This window comes from Haemaphysalis longicornis, unplaced genomic scaffold (assembly GCF_048455015.1).
Source record: "Haemaphysalis longicornis isolate Haplotype H1 unplaced genomic scaffold, Haemaphysalis longicornis Haplotype H1 scaffold_2, whole genome shotgun sequence".
Lineage (NCBI taxonomy): Eukaryota > Metazoa > Arthropoda > Arachnida > Ixodida > Ixodidae > Haemaphysalis > Haemaphysalis longicornis.
The window spans coordinates 38,832,653-38,848,837 of record NW_027526295.1 but is presented as its reverse complement, the minus strand read 5'-3'; the positions used below and the strand labels follow the sequence as shown (position 1 = coordinate 38,848,837).

The window sequence follows — 16,185 nt, the reverse complement described above, 5'->3', positions numbered from 1 at the left end:
GCTCCGGGCTCGAGAAAAACGGAGTACTATCTTTAAAAGATCGCTGCGCCTTGTCCATAGCCCCGGCTACTCCTCTCAGCGACAACATAATCCAGTGTTAACAATCCCCTTCTGAATTGCCCCCGCAATGTGTCCCCAGCCCAAGAGATCCCAATGAAGAGTTGTCAAGATGTGTCCGCCCGCCCTTCCGTCCGACGTAGATCCAGGACCTTCGGCGCTTTGGCCAGTGCGTTAGTTTTGGGGCGATTGGCCCTTCCTCCGCCGTTACCGGACGACGGGTGTAAATTGCGAGGTAGGTGATGGGTGTGGAGTTAGGGCTGAATATTCCTGCGACAGCGTACGCGTCGTGATGTCTGTAGTCTGCTGCGTCTACTTAAAGGCTTAATGGGTTATGTCTCAGTCAAGGCCTGTGCTCTCTGTTCTCTGCCTGTTTTGTTGTGCACTGGATGCATATTGTGTGGGAGAGGGCGGATGCAGAGGTGGGCATGAATGCTTCGAGGAATGGGGACTTTGCAATAAGTGATTAGCGGAGCTCGCAGATGTAATCTATGCATACGTGGTAGACCAGTGGGTGTTTGCGATAGCCGCTTATGTTGATTGAGTTGATGGGCCTCGACTATTTTTTCTGTACTTTTGTAAATGCCCACCCGCTCCAATCTGGCAGTGCGAGTGCTGTGGGGTAACTGTGATGCCGTCTTGTATATCCGACGAATGAGACAATTTTTGCCAACGCTGCCTATGGCAGATAATACGTAATGCGGCTTATTACAAATGCCTGTGTGAGATGGATTCCCTTTGATTCTTTAGGGCCTTTGTTGCGAGCTGCAATCCTGCATAATGTTCCCATGGTTTGAGTTACGTGCGATTTCAATTGCGTTATAAAGCAGGTGTTCCCGCGATAGCGCTGGAGAGTAGGACTCAGAAGTTTAAAGCTACGCATCTCCAACGCTTCTACGTTCCCAACGTGGACTGTTGTACTGGGAGGCGTTTTTTAACCACATTTTGCTGGAAGACAAGTAGTTGTGATTTATGTGGGGAGCAATTTTATCCGACCTTGCGCGCTTGGTCAGCGCGATTCGGGCACCCGTTCTGTATGGCGTCTTCAATTAGGATGTCACTGCCCCCTGACTACAGGGTAAAATCGTTGGTGTAGATGAAGTGTCTTAAATTGGCAACCTGTGCAGGTTGCAGAGGGGTGTTTAGCAGAGCAAGTTTGAAAAGAAGTGGTGACAGAACTGAGCCTTGTAGGGTGCCTATAGAGGGAAGAGGTATGCCGTCCGAGGTTATGTCACCAATCTGGGATATTGATGATAATGGTTGGTTTTTTTATGGCGCAAGGCCGAATAAGGGCAAAGAGCGCCGGAGGAAAGTTTATTTAATGAAGTGAAGTGGTTACCACAAAAAGGTAGGTAAAAAAAACATGTCAACCGAACATAATAAAATCAGTTACAGATAATGGTGATGGCTGGTGTATAGGGCCAGATTTGATTATGCGTGATAGGTAATGAGGTTTAGAAACTTAACGTCTGACAAATACTCAAACACACGTTTAACAGAAACAATGGCTTCGTCACCTAGAAACAGCGATGGCTGTAGTGAGATATGTTGTCTGTAGAGTTCTTTGAAGTGTTTGTGTCGTGTTGTGTAAAGTGCCTTGCATGTGATTAGTATGTGCAAGACAGATAAGGCCTCTCCGCACCTGCTGCACAGAGGTCTTGGAGATGCAGGTGGAGTGCGTTGCATGAGTGTGCCCTATCCGTAATGTGGCCAAGGCGACTTCAGTGTATCTATTGCGTGTGTCGGTGGTGTATGGTCCCAAGTGAGGTTTTATTACATGTAACTTGTTGTCTGTTTGTTCACTCCAGTGTGTTTGCCATGTTTTGCGAAGTTGTTGTCTGATGTGTGGTTTCACGTCGGTGTAGGGTAATGTGGTTATGTCTACTGTATTCGAGAGTGTAGCAGCAGCAGCCATTCGGTCCGCTGCTTCGTTCCCGGCTATACCACAATGGCCAGGGACCCAGCAAAGAACCAGTTCAAATTTGCGTACATACACAGACATAATACCCTTGACTATTAAATTTATAACGCGATTTTTTGAAGACTTTGTTGACGACAACGCCCGCACAACACTGAGAGAATCTGTATATATAATGAATTGCAGGATGTGGCTTTGAAGGATATGATTAACAACCAGAAGTACACCATAAGCCTCTGCCGTAAAGATACTTGTATTACTGTTAAGAGTTCTCGTGACACTAAGGCCGGGCCCATGCGCCGCGCAGGACACCGAGGTGGAAGTTTTAGAGGCGTCCGTATAAAATTCAGAACATTGGTACTTCTGCTGCAAATACAAGTGCTGCAGAACTGCACACGTGGGAGCTCGGTTTTTATCTACCTGTGCGAAAGATGTGTCGCATGATACAGGACGGAGATGCCATGGTGGTATTAAATCTGTTTGAGAACTTTGTATGGTGTCTAAAAAGGAGACAGAAAGCTCTGACGCTTCCTCTCTAACTCTGCAAGAGAAGGGCGCAGAGAACGATGGTCGGTTTAGGAGTAGTGCAGTCATAGACGTATCATAAAAAGCTGATTTAAAAGGATGGTGTGGCATAGATGAAATTTTAAAAGCAAACAGGAGATCTGTGTATGCTCGCTGACGTTGTAGGTTCCAATTATTACACTACACATAGAGGCTTTCGACCGGGCTAGTCCGGAAAGCGCCACATGCCAGCTGGAGCCCCAGATGAAGCACTGGGTCCAACATTTTGAGGGATGTCTTACTTGCTGACCCATAAACAACACTTCCATAGTCTAATCGTGAACCTATCAGGCTAGTAAAAACACGTAAAAGGAGTTGCTTGTCAGCACCATATGAACAGTGGGAGAGAACCTTGAGTATATTCATAGCCTTTAAGCATTTATGTTTAAGTTGTTTTATATGTGGAATGAACGAGAGCTTTTCGTCAAGGACTACACCTAAAAACTTGTGTTCATTTCTGACTGGAATTCAGACACAATTGAGTTTGATGTCTGGATCCCGCCGAATGCCACGCCTTTTCGAAAACAGAACACAAGTACACTTCACTGGATTAAATTTAAAACCGTTGCTATCTGCCCAGCCAGCTAGCTTGTTAACACCAAGCTGGACTTGGGGCTCGCAGATAGACAGGTTACAAGACTTAAAGGATAATTGCACGTCGTCTACATAGATTGAGCAGGAAATGGTTGGTGGCAGAGCCTTCCGAAGAGAGTTCATTTTTACAATAAACCAAGTTGAACTCAAAACTCCACCTTGCGGAACACCGTTTTCCTGCGCATGAACTCTAGAGAGTGCAGTTCCAACACGCACGCGAAACGTTCTTTCAGAGAGGTAACTGGCAAGCGTGTTCCACATGTTACCCGACATACCAAAAAACTTCAAATCGCTGAGGATGCCGTACCGCCAAGCAGTGTCGTACGCCTTTTCAAGATGAAAGAATAGTGTCATACAGTACTGCTTATGAATGAAAGCATCTTTAATATATGACTCTAACGCAACCAGTTGATCGTTCGTACATCGCCCCACCCTAAAGCCCGCCAGGCAGCTCTCGAGAAGACCGTTGTACTCTAAGAAGTACACGAGTTTCCTGTTTACCATCTTCTCGGAGAGCTTACACAGGCAGCTTGTCAGGGCAATGGGGCGATAACTGGCGGGAGAGGAAGGGTCCTTCCCTTCCTTTAGGAAAGCCACTACTATGGCCTCCCTCCAAGAGCGTGGGAAGTGCCCCGAAAGAAATATTTTATTGTAGAGGTGAAGAAGTGTTTCAAGCGTGTCTGCATGTAAGTGTTGATCATTGTGTATGAAATCCTGTCTGCACCTGGAGCTGAAGGTTTACAAGTGCCAAGTGCGACCTTCAGCTCATGAAGTGAAAAGGGGGTGTTATAGGTTGAGTTCGACTTATTAGTGTCTCGCAAGGACTTCTTCTCACATGATGCTTTGTGTTTAATGAAAGTGTTGGTGTAGTCTGCTGAACTGGACACGTGTTCGAAGTGTTGTGCAAGCGTGTTAGCCTGGTTTTCCACTGTGTCCCCTGTTGTACTAACCAGGGGCAGGCTGTGTGTCTGTTGTCGTTTTAGTTTTCGTATTCGTGTCCAGACTTTGTGTGTGTCAGTGTATGAGTTGATGGAAGTGAGAAAGGTGCGCCAACTCTCCCTTTTTGCCTCACGACACACTCGCTTCCCAAAAGCCTTTGCCCGTTTAAAAGAAATTAGGTTATCTGACGGGGGGTACCGGCGAAGGACACCCCACACGTTGTTCTGGTCCTCTCGCGCCCGCCTGCAGTCCTCGCCCCACCAGGGCCTCCTTGGGTTGCGGGACGCACTGGAGGCCTGGGGCATGGACTTTTCGGCGGCGTCGACTATGTGCGCCGTGACGAGTTGGGCTGCTTCCTCAACGTGTAGGTGTTTTATGGTTGTGATTTATAGTTTAGATGTTTCTGTGAATGTACTCCAGTTTGCTTTTGATTCATTAAACCTGTTATAGGAAGATGGACTGCATGGGCCTTTACCTATGTATGTTAGGGATGTGGGGAAGTGGTCACTACCATATGGGTCCGTGCCCACGCCCCACTCAAGACATGGAAAGAGAACTGCAGAACCAATCGCCAAGTCAAGATGAGAGTATGTATTGTGTCCTAAGTTATGGTATGTAGGCTGTTTTTTGTTGAAGAGGCATGCTCCGGAGGATGTAATGAACTTCTCTATCAGGCAACCTCGGGCATCCGTTCTGGAGGAGCCCCAAAGAAAATTGTGCGCATTAAGGTCGCCTGTTAGTATGTATGGTTCGGGCAGCTGGTCGACCAGCGCCTCGAAATCAGAGCTTGAAAGTGCATGATCAGGAGGAATATATATTGAGCATACCGTTATCAAACTATTAAATAATATTGTTCGAACTGCTACAGCCTCAAGGACAGTGTTCAGAGTGACAGGGTGGCAAGCTGAGGATTTCCGGGCAATTAGGGCCACACCGCCAGAAGAGTGTGTGCAGCCATCCCTGTCCTTTCTGAAGACCATGTAACTATTCAAGAAATTTGTGTGCTTGGAATTCAAATGTGTTTCCTGAACACACATTACACTTGGCTGATTAGCATGCAGAATTTCGTATACATCGTCAACATTTTTAAGAAGGCCTCTACAGTTTCATTGAATAATGTTTTATCTTCCCATTATTTAGTGTGAGAGCTACTGGAGTGTGCGTGTTTGTATATGTGTCGTCTTTCGAGGCTGTGACTCTCGCCTTTTTTTTGGCTTGTCGGGAGGCTTTGGCGTCGGGACGCGTTCCTTGCGCTGCGTTGCAGGCAGGAACGGCCCGACATCCATCTCGTCGTCGGATGTCCGAGGGGTGCCCGACGGACCGGGCCCCCCAGACTTGGCCCCCCCTCGGGAGCCCTTCGTTTGAGCCGCCACCGTCGAGGGCGTCCGGGGCGCCAAAGGTGGCACGGGCGGTGCGGTGGGAACCGGTGCGGGGCCAGTGGTGTCCATCACCTCGGTACCCTCCAATGCACTGGAGGACGGGGAGACAGAGGCGGGAGCGGCACCGGTCCCGACAGAAGTGGTTTGCGCCACAACCGCTGCTACCTCAGCAAGTGGCGTGGTGCCGGGTTGGGCTGCGTGAGGCAACCCAGCGGGGGGAGGGGGCGGGACCAGGTCAGACTCGCTGAACTGGGTCCCTGTGGACACCAGACGCCGCTCCGCCCCCCGGTGAGCCGCGTCAGCGTACCTCCCTAAAGGGAAAGAGGCGAACCTCTTTCTCGCCTCTGGAAATGTGATGTTCTCGGTTACCTTAATGTTTATTATCTTTTTTTCAAGTTGGAATTTTTCGCACTTGCGGGAGTATGCCGCATGCGGCCCCCCCCCAGTTTACACAAGTGAGGGTTTCAGATTGGCAGTTGTCACTAGGATGATCGTGCGCCGCGCATTTTGCACACGTCGTTCGGCCACGGCAAGAGTTCGTAGCGTGCCCGAACCGCTGGCACTTAACACAGCGCCGCGGGTTCGGGATGTACGGATGTATTGAGCACCGGATAAAACCTGCATATATATGCTGTGGGAGAACTCGCGGTCAAAGGTCAAGATGATGTGCTTGGTGGGAATCTCCTTGTCGTCTCTACGGATAGTGATGCGTCTCACGGCAGTGACGCCCTGATCCTTAAAGCCGGCAAGGAGATCCGCATTCATTTCGTTCAGGAGGTCTGTCTCGGATATCACACCCTGCGAGCTGTTGAGGCTCCGATGGGGTGTGACCCTGATGTCGAGATCAGCCAGTCTAGTCTGAGCTAGAAGCTTTGCAGACTGCTGCTTGTCATTTATTTCAATTAAGAGTTCACCAGACCTTTGTTTTTTGCACTTATACGATTTTCCTACTATTGCTTCAAGATACTTGGCGATCAAAAAGACTGACTGAGATGCAAGAGGGTGGGTTGGATTGAAAGATTCCATGACAAGAAATTGAGAAAAATGATCCGGTTCCGGAAAGTGTAACGACGGCAATGGCGGAAAGGATACTTCGGTGCGGCCCCTTTTCAGGGACCGATCACAGTGGGGGGGGGGGGGGGGGGTTTAGACAATATCATAAAGCAGTGTATAAAAGCAGGGAGTCCGGGGTACTTTCTCTTTTGACCTTACCCTGGTAGTCAAAGAGGTCCCGGAGCTCCCTGCCTGGTAGACGGGCAGGGAGCCCATCGGCCGGAGCTTGACCAAGGCTCCGACGGCCACCGTTTAAGGCTTCCACCCTTCACCTTTAAACACCTCGCCACGGTTGGACACGGCTTATGTTGGGAGCTCGGGGTCTGCGGTGTCGCTGCTCACCATCACCATGAATACTCAAGGTGCCCCGTGCGGGGCAATCTGGGATATTGCCGTTCGAGCCGTTAAGTTGTTTTTGACATAATTGTACGTGCGATCTTCCTGAGCTAGTGATTCCAAGTTGCTTAGTATGGCTAAGTGGGATAATTTATCAAATGGTTTAGTGAGGTCTAGTGCGAGTATGGCAGCGGCATCTACCTTTGAAGGGGGATGATTATGTTATGGAGCAAATTGGAGATGCGCATCTTGCGTGGACAGTCCTGCCTTAAAGCCAATCATGGGGTTGGGAAGTGCACCTGTTTGATCCATGTGTTTGATTTATCGTGCGTGGATAATGTGTTCCAGCACTTTGCCCATACACGAAGCTAGAGAAATTGGCCGTAGTTGGTCTAGGCTGAGGGGCTTTCCTGGTTTCAGCGTACGGGATATTTGAGCATGTTTCCACGTGGGGGGTAGGCTTCCTGAGGACCAGTAATAATTATAGTATCGCGTTCACCTGGTAATTCAGTTGCCATAGAGGTTTCGTAACATTTTATTGGTCACGCCATCCATACCTGGCGCAGCCCCTGGACGGAGAGGAGTCAGGGCTGCTCTGACTTCAGCTGCAGTTATTTCAAGATTGAACGAGGTATTGTCTGGTCCCCGAAAAGGGGATAAGGGCACAGATGAACCCTGCGCTATGTACAGGGTTTGGATTTGTTCTATTAGTTCTTGATTGGTGCCTGGGTAGTTTTGGAATATTTGTGTTAGGCGATGGTGATGTGCCGCTTTTGACTGCTAAGGATCGAGCATGTATTGGAGTATGGCCTATGGGCGACGCATGCCAAGATTACCCCGCATTTGGTCACAGAATTCACCAGTGAAGAGCAGCCAAGAGCAGCCAAGATGTGCTCGCCTACCCTTCCATCCGACATCGATCCAGGACCCTCAGCGCTTCGCCGGGACTAAAGCCATCGTTGTTAAGGGCCCAAGAATCGACATCATCAGCATCATCTGTGGCAGCAAGCAGTTGGTCAATGCATTTTCATCCCAGAACGCATTCAGAACCAATCGTCAGCTTACGTCGTCCTCGGCCGGGATGGTCGCCTTCGACCGGGGGGGGGGGGCAGAAGGTGATGTCACGGGGCATGGTGGACAATCAAGGTGGCATCATGGTCCAGCACGAAAGACGAAGACGCTGAAGAGGCTGTGTGTGGGGGCAGGCCGCCCAAGCTCAGTTTCTACTGTATGTAACTGATAATGACAATGGTTCGAGGTTAATGGCGCAGGGCCAACTGGGGCCAAGAATCCCAACTAAGTGGTTATGTGTGAGAGAATAAATTGTAAACACTACGACCGCTCAATAAGAACGAAAGTAAATTTAGTAATATCCAATGAGGATGGCTGGTGTACAAGGCCAGTTTCTGATTATACACGGTATAAATTTGGGTCTAAAAGTTTTACTTCTGTATATACATAAACACACGCTTGCCAAAAAAACATGGGATCGTCGGACAGGAAGAACAGAGGGTATAGTGTGATGTGCAGTATGTATAGTTGAGGGAAGTGTTTGTATCATGTTGTGTCAAGTGCGTCCCATTGAATGAGTGTGTAGACTGCGGATGTGGCCTTTCCGCAACTGCTACTCAGAGGTCTTGAATACCCCGTGAGCAAATAGGAGAGCGTTGCACGTGCGTGCCCCATTTGTACCTTACCAAAGCTACTTCTGTGTATCTGTTGCGTGTGTCAGTGGTGTATGGTCCCAAGTGTCGTTTTTTACATGTATTTGTTGTGTGTCTGTTCACTTCACTCCTCTTGCCATGTCTTCCGAAGGTGTTGTCTTATGTGTTGCTTGAAATCGGTGTACGGTACTGTTTAGGGTACTTTATTCTGCAGTGTAGCATCAGCGCTTATTTGTTGACGGGTCTCTTTTCCGGCTATTCCACAGTGTCCTGGGACCCACAACAAAGACGTTTCAAGGTTTGATGCATATGCAGACATGATAGCCTTGGAAACCTGATTAATGACGAAAATCTTATAAGGCTTTCCGGATGCAAGTGCGCGAACAACGCTAAGAGACTCCGTTTACTTCATGAATTTTAAGGTTCGCAGTTTGACTACGCGATTTAAGACAATATACAGTGTGGTTCTGCTCGGAATATAATGTTACATAGGTTCATTGTATTAGTGACCTTAAAGTTTGGACCATACGCAACACAAGACACACCAGTTGCAGCCTTGGAGGCGTCGCTGTAAAACTCAGCACATTGGTTTTTTTTGTGTAAAAAGAATTGCTGAAGAATCCCAATTTTTGGTGTGTTATTTTGGTCTAGTTAGGTGGAAACCAGGTCACTCTACACAGGGTGGAGACGCTATGGTGAAATAAAATCAATGATTGGTATTTTGTGGATGTCTCAAAATGGCAGTGCTAGCTCAAAAGCTGCTTCTCTCACCTTGAGAAGAAATGGCATGGAAATAAAACAACGATTTAAAAAGATTTTCTTTGTGGATGTATCATTATTTTTCCAAGTAAAAGGATAAATGGTAACAGACGTGATTTTTGAGGCATTCAGCATGTCCGTGTGTACCCTCTGGTGAAGTTGAGACCATTTATCGCTTTCTACAAGGGGACTTTGGAGAGGGCTACTTCTACACCCGCCAAATGCAAGGCGTAGCCCCCAATGCAACACTGGTTCGGTTTTTAGTGTGGGTTTTGTGGCCCTCCCCTACACAATACTGCCGACGTCTTAGCAACGTGCTGTTAGGGCACTAACAACACGCAAGAGGTGTTGCTTGTCTGTGCTATAGGACTGGTGAGGCAGAACTTTGGGAATGTTCATAGTTTTTAGGCATGATTTGCTTAAGATGTTTCAAGTGTGGAACTAATGTTAGTTTGTTATACAGTATTACGCTTAAAAGCTTGTGCTCCTTTCTAAAAGGAATGAAAACGCCATTACGAGTAATATCTGGGTGCGGATGGATCGCGCGCTTCCTGGAGGACACAACGGAAAAACTTGTTTCTGGGTTGAATTTAAAACTATTTTTGTTTGCCGAGGCGGGAAGTTTTTGTGCACTAAGCTGGACCCGACGTTCACGGATTGACATACTACAAGGCTTAAAAGATGCCTGAACGTCGTCTACATACATAGAGTACGAAATTGCAGGTGGCGATGCGTTGCCAAGAGCGTTCATTTTAATTATAAACAGAGTGCAGCTTAGAACTCCACCTTGCACCACGCCGTTTTCGTGCACGTAATCTCTTTACAGTGAATCCTTTTTCCAACATGTAACAAGCAAGGGTGTTTAACAATGCCCGAAATACCGCTTGACTTCAAGTTACTGGAGATTCTGTAACGCCAAGCGGTGCCATAGGACTTCTTAAGTTCAAAAAACCCCGTTGAGAAAAACTGTGAATCAAAGAAAGCGTCCATTATTGTACGATTCGAAGGCGACAAGTTTGTAGTTCGTGGGTGGCCCCACACTCAAGCCAGCCTGACCACTCTCGAGAAGATCATTGTACTCAAGAAAGGACGGAAGCTTCAAGTTTATATCTCGAACAGCTTGCACGGGCAGCTTATGAGGGCGATGGGTCAATAACTGGCAGAAGAGGATCAATCCTTCCCATCGTTCAGGAAAGCCAATATTATGGCTTCCCTCCAATAATTTTGAATGTGCCCCGAACGCCATATCTCGTTGTGAAGGTGTAGTGTAGTAGTGTTTCAAGTATGTCTCCGTGTAGCCGTTATAACAGTGTGCATGTAATGTCTGCGCCTAGAGCTGAAGGCTTACAAGTACCAAGAGTCATCTTCAGCTCATGAAGTGAAAAGGGAAGTTATACGAGGTTTTTGACTGATTATAATTATTGAAGGACTTTTTTTTACAGGATATAATGTGTTGCATGAAAGTGTTTGTGTAGCGTGCTGAACTCGACACGTGTTGCAAGTTTTGTGGGAGTGTGTTAGCCTGGTCTTCCAGTGTGTTCCCTGTTGTACTAACAAGGGGTTAGGCGGTGTGTCTGATGTCTTAGAATTTCGTATATGAGTTCGGACTTTGTGTGTATCGGCGTATGAGTTTATAGACCACATGTAGGCGTTCGTTTTGAAGGTTCTCCCTAGTTTGAAGGTACTCTCTCGTTTTTCCCTGCGGCGCCCACGTTCTCTAAAGGTCTTTCCCCGTTTTAACAAAATGAGGTTATCAGACGTCGCATTCCGCCGAAGAATACTTCACGCCTTGTTTATTTATTTATTTATTATTTATTTATTATACCCTCAGGGCCAGAGGCATTACAGAGGGGAGTGGGTTAGAAAAACAAAGCAATAACACATGAGAATACAGCAACTATGGTAACAAAACAAATTATCCTGGTTATACAACATTAACTAACGCATTGTGAAATAAACGGTTATCATTAATGGACACGACACTTGGGGGAAGGCGGTTCCAATCACGTGATGTTCTGAGGATGAACGGTTCGGAAAAATGTCGCGTGCTGCTATGTTCGATGCCAACTTTGTGAGCGTGATCGATTCGGCGAGAAATGTATTGCGGCTGATTAATGAGTTGGTTGTGTAGGGTGGGATGATAGTATAGTTTGTGAAACAATGTAAGACGAAAAGTGGTCCGACGGGAAGCTAAAGACGGAAGCCCGATGATGGATTTCATGGACGAGATGCTTGCAGTACGGTTGTAGTTGGAGTGAATGAAGCGAACAGAGTTATTTTGTACCATTTCAAGAGCAGTAATTAGGTTATCGCGGCAGGTGTCCCAGACTGGCGTAGCATACTCGAGTTTTGACCTGATTAGTGTTTTATAAAGCAAAAGTTTCAATGAGGATGGGGATTTTGAGAAGTTACGGCGCAGATAACCCAACATGCGGTTAGCTTTGCTAATGATATGTTCTATGTGGAGCGTCCAATTTAGGTTAGCTGAAATGTGGACACCTAGGTATTTATAAGAATTGACGGGCTCTAACGAAACGTTGTTCAAATAGTACACAGGGGGGCTGTTAGTACTCCGTGATATGCGCATGACTTTACATTTACACACGTTTAGTTCCATAAGCCATTCATTACACCAGTTAGTTACCTTGTCGAGATCGGACTGAAGTAGGTTAGTGTCCCTGTCAGTGTTAATTTTGCGAAAGATAACACAATCATCTGCAAATAAATGGATGTTTGAAGATACAAGAGACGGAAGGTCGTTAATGTAAATAAGAAAGAGGAGAGGACCTAAAACTGATCCCTGGGGAACACCAGAAGAAACGGGGCACAGAGGAGAATTGCAGTTATTAGCAGCAACGAATTGTGATCGGTTAAGAAGAAAATACTCGATCCACTTAAGCACGGTAAGGTCAAGTTTAAGTCGGTTTAGCTTAAAAAGTAAAAGTCGGTGACATACCTTATCAAATGCTTTGGAAAAATAAAAAAAATGCAATCAGCTTGAGCAGATATATCTAAAATACGATGTAACTGGTGAGTAAACGATATAAGTTGAGTCTCACACGAAAAAGATTTTCGAAAGCCATGTTGCGCCGATGAAAAAAATAGGTTAGATTCAAGAAAATTTACAAGGTTGGGGAAAATGATGTGTTCAAGCAATTTGCAACATGTACTTGTTAAAGAAATGGGGCGGTAATTCAATGGAGAAGATTTAGTTCCCGATTTGTGCAATGGAGCCACCTTCCCTATTTTCCATTGAGCAGGAAGAGTAGATCTATCTAATGATTGCTGAAAAATCTTGGTTAGTATAATTGAACTAAATGAAATGGTATTTTTTAGAAACTTTGCATCGATAAGGTCGTTGCCAGGAGATGAATGGTATTTTAATTTATCAATCAATGAAGCGACACCCGGTGCTTCGACTAGCACCGGAGTCATTGTAATGTAATCAAAGGAAGCTGCAGTGGGGAACACAATTTGAGAAGTTGTAGAGAAGTTTGTAACAAATGAGTGATCCAACACAGATAAACATTGGTGGGATGGAATGATATTGCCTGATGAATCTTCTAAGACTATGTTATCGTCACGGGGCGGGTTAACTAATTTCCAGAATTTCCTCACGTTAGTGTCCAGTGTGGATGGGAGGGTTGTCGACAAAAAGTAATGTTTGGCAGTTTTAAGCGCTGACACGTAAACGTCGGAAGCGGTCTTATAGGCAGCCCAACCAGACTCACTAGGAGACCGCCGTGCTGATCGAAAAAGGCGTTTTTTCTTATTAGACAGACGTTTCAAATGAGAGTTATACCATGGTGCTAACGGATTACCACTGATGGTATGTTGCGGAATATATTTAGCTGTTAGTTCATGCACTTTAAAGGCAAACAGATCCCAGTTTGTTTGAACAGAGCGTTCGTCAAAACCTGCCAAGTAAACGTCAACGAAGGATGATAGTTCTCGGTTAATTGCATCAAAATTCGCTTTTTTTTGTAGTCGCGTATGGTTTTTACTTGTTTTGTATTTTTCCGCAATGACATCTTAATTGAAAAGCTGAGTAGGGAGTGATCACTGATTCCTGGCAAGAACGTGATAGGCGAAGCAAAATCGGGATGTGTTGTCCAAATTAAATCAAGAGTGTTGGCAGAACTGGGTGATATTCTGGTTGCGTTAGTTACTAATTGAGAGAAGGAAAAGGTAGAACAAAAATTCAAAAATTCTTCAGCTTGTCCAGAAAAGGGGGACAACGAGACCGGTTGAGGATTCCAAAGTATGTTGGGAAAATTGAAATCACCCAGCAAAAATAATGGATAGGAAGGAAAACGTGTGGCAACAGTGTTAACAGCGTCGTGTAGTTCACTTACAAATGAGGTGGATGAAGACGGTTGGCGATAGCATGCTCCTAAAACCAGTCATCATATCATATTTTATTTCCTTAAAGACCCCACAAGGGGGTATTACATAAGGGGTGGATATACAGAGTATCAAAAAAACATTTGCCACGTAAGGGGTTGGTGTACAGGATATAACAAACTTTTGCTACACAAGGGGCGTATACAAGGTATAAAACATTGTTACATAGGGGTGGATATATACATTGCCATAAGGACTTACTGGCAGAGATGAGTCGTTACATTTTTAGTGAAAGTTGAAGGGCAGGTGTTTGTGACGACGTGGTTTGGGAGGTCGTTCCAGTCCTTCACAGCACGCGGAAAGAAGGACACGGAGAAGGTAGCAGTCCTAGTGCGGTAACGGGAAACTTGGAGGGGGTGGCTGGTGCGGTGCGAAATGTACGTCGGGGGGATGACCTATGGAGGATGGTTGAGGGGCGAATGAAACAGCTTGTGAAACAGGGAAAGAGTGGCTATGCGGCGTCGAAGGGAAAGTGGTTGTAATCCAGATTGGGCTTTTAAGGATGAAACACTAATGTCATAAGAATATGACGAATGTATGAATCGGGCTGAGCGATTTTGAATTGATTCAAGGTCATTGATTAGGTAATTTTGAGGCGGACTCCATATACGCCTCGAGCGCGGCCTGTAGGGGCGCCACTGAAATCCCCCTAGCGGCCCGTTTCGAAAGCAGGCGCGGGAGTCCGCACCCCGCTCCCCAGTGCCGCCGCTGCTTTTGCGGCACGTTCACGACTGAGATTTACCGTTTGTGGGCGTTTGAAATTCGTGTTTGTGTGGAGCAGTCACTCTGTTCGCAAATGGGGTGTGTTTACGAGAGTGTAAATGTTTCCGACGCGCTCTTAGTGTGGTATTTTCGGTCTGTATAAGCGCCAGGTGTGTGTTACAGGCCAGCGTCGCGGAACCGGCGTATGATGGAGCCGATTGTAGTTACACTGACCTGAATTTACTAGCCATGTCTCCGTAACCACCGGTTCCTCAGACGTTCATGCTACGGCTATACACGACGATTTAAATCGGTGTTGTGCGCTGACATAATCGGCGGAGCACTCATACCTGACAGCACACCAGTTACGTTCGCCAATATTATACCTCAGATATTGATCACCACCATTTACAAGCCAGTCTGTGTTAAATTCGGGAATATTCAACAAAAGTACCATGGACAATGCATAATTATACTCGGGGATCAGCACACGACAGAGTCGTCTTGTCGTGAGGTGCGTGCCCGCAGACCTTCATCTGCTACATATATCCTCTGCGAGCAGCGCGGAGATGGGCTTACAATTCCGCGTCCGCGACTAAATGCTTCTTCGAAATATCGTCATATGGCACAGGGAGCCTCCAGAATAAACCAGAAACTGAAATCAGAGGGCCTTATCACATACCACACTCTTCCAACGACACATTTCATCGCTTATTGAACAGCCTACCCTGTATACTTCCAAAAATGCGTCCGCCGTACGATCAGCTCTTCGTTGAAGTAGAGAAACAAAAGGAAAGTGAACGTGAGATTTATGTGTGTGATTACTGAAACGTTCATTGCTTGATTCCGCTCCGCATTTGTACACGGCGTCCCCCTCCCCTCCCCCCCCCCCCCCCCCCCCTCCCACCGATTTCTCGCGAAATAGCATTTCGCGTATAGTTGGTCTAGTGGAACCTACCTGGATTAAGTTTAGACAAACGTCTTTAGCATGCCAGAAGCTGCACTGTTTTTTTTTTCGTTTCCATTAGAGCTATTATGTTTCTAAATTCCGCATTGGCACAGCATTTATTTTTCTGTGGTTTCATTTCCTTGGTTCTTGCTATATGGCGTGTGTGGGCACATATTTAACGGCGCACAGGCTTGGAATATACTTTACATTTTCGCATGGTTTATATTCTTATAAAAGGCACAAGTTATTGTCCGGGGTTGGGTAATCACATCCCCGAAACATATTTTTCTGCGGCGTATATATGCGAAACGAAGCCGCATTCGTTGTCCACGCTGCAAAATAAAGCCAACCTCTCATTGTGCCAGTATCAGGTCTAAACGAGGCGTCAGTAGAATTAATTTGTGCCTGATGTTTTGGAAGTGACATGGGTGATATGTTGCTGCCGCCGCCGACGCCCGGAAGAGCGGCGACGAAGCGCGCAGAACCGCGTCCCCGGGTAGCTCTTGCAGGCGATCGCGTAATCTGCGAAGACGCAGCTGCTTTTTAAGTGACCTAAACGTACTCTTTGCCTATAGTCGTCACCATAACAAGTTTTTTTAGGGCGCGGAAAGGCGAAAAGAAGCGAAATAGAACCAAAACACTGCACGAGCCCCTATCAGTCACGCAGCGCCAATCCCGTCAACGCCGCGGAGAAGCGGCGGCAGGCGGCGCAGCGATCACGAAGCTCGAGGCGTATAGCTGAGGCGTATTCCAGTTTCGGCCTGATGAGGGATGTGTATGCGAGCAGTTTTACGTGCTGAGGTGCGCAACGCAGATGACGTTTCACGAATCCCAATATTTTGTTTGTAGATGCGATAATGTTTGTGA

The 16,185-nt window shown here is 46.7% G+C and overlaps 1 pseudogene; it reads right to left on the bottom strand.

The window, feature by feature from the left end:
• Nucleotides 1–1,128: 1,128 nt before the first annotated feature.
• Nucleotides 1,129–16,185, bottom strand: part of LOC144167912 (uncharacterized) — a 28,381-nt pseudogene continuing 13,324 nt past the window's right edge.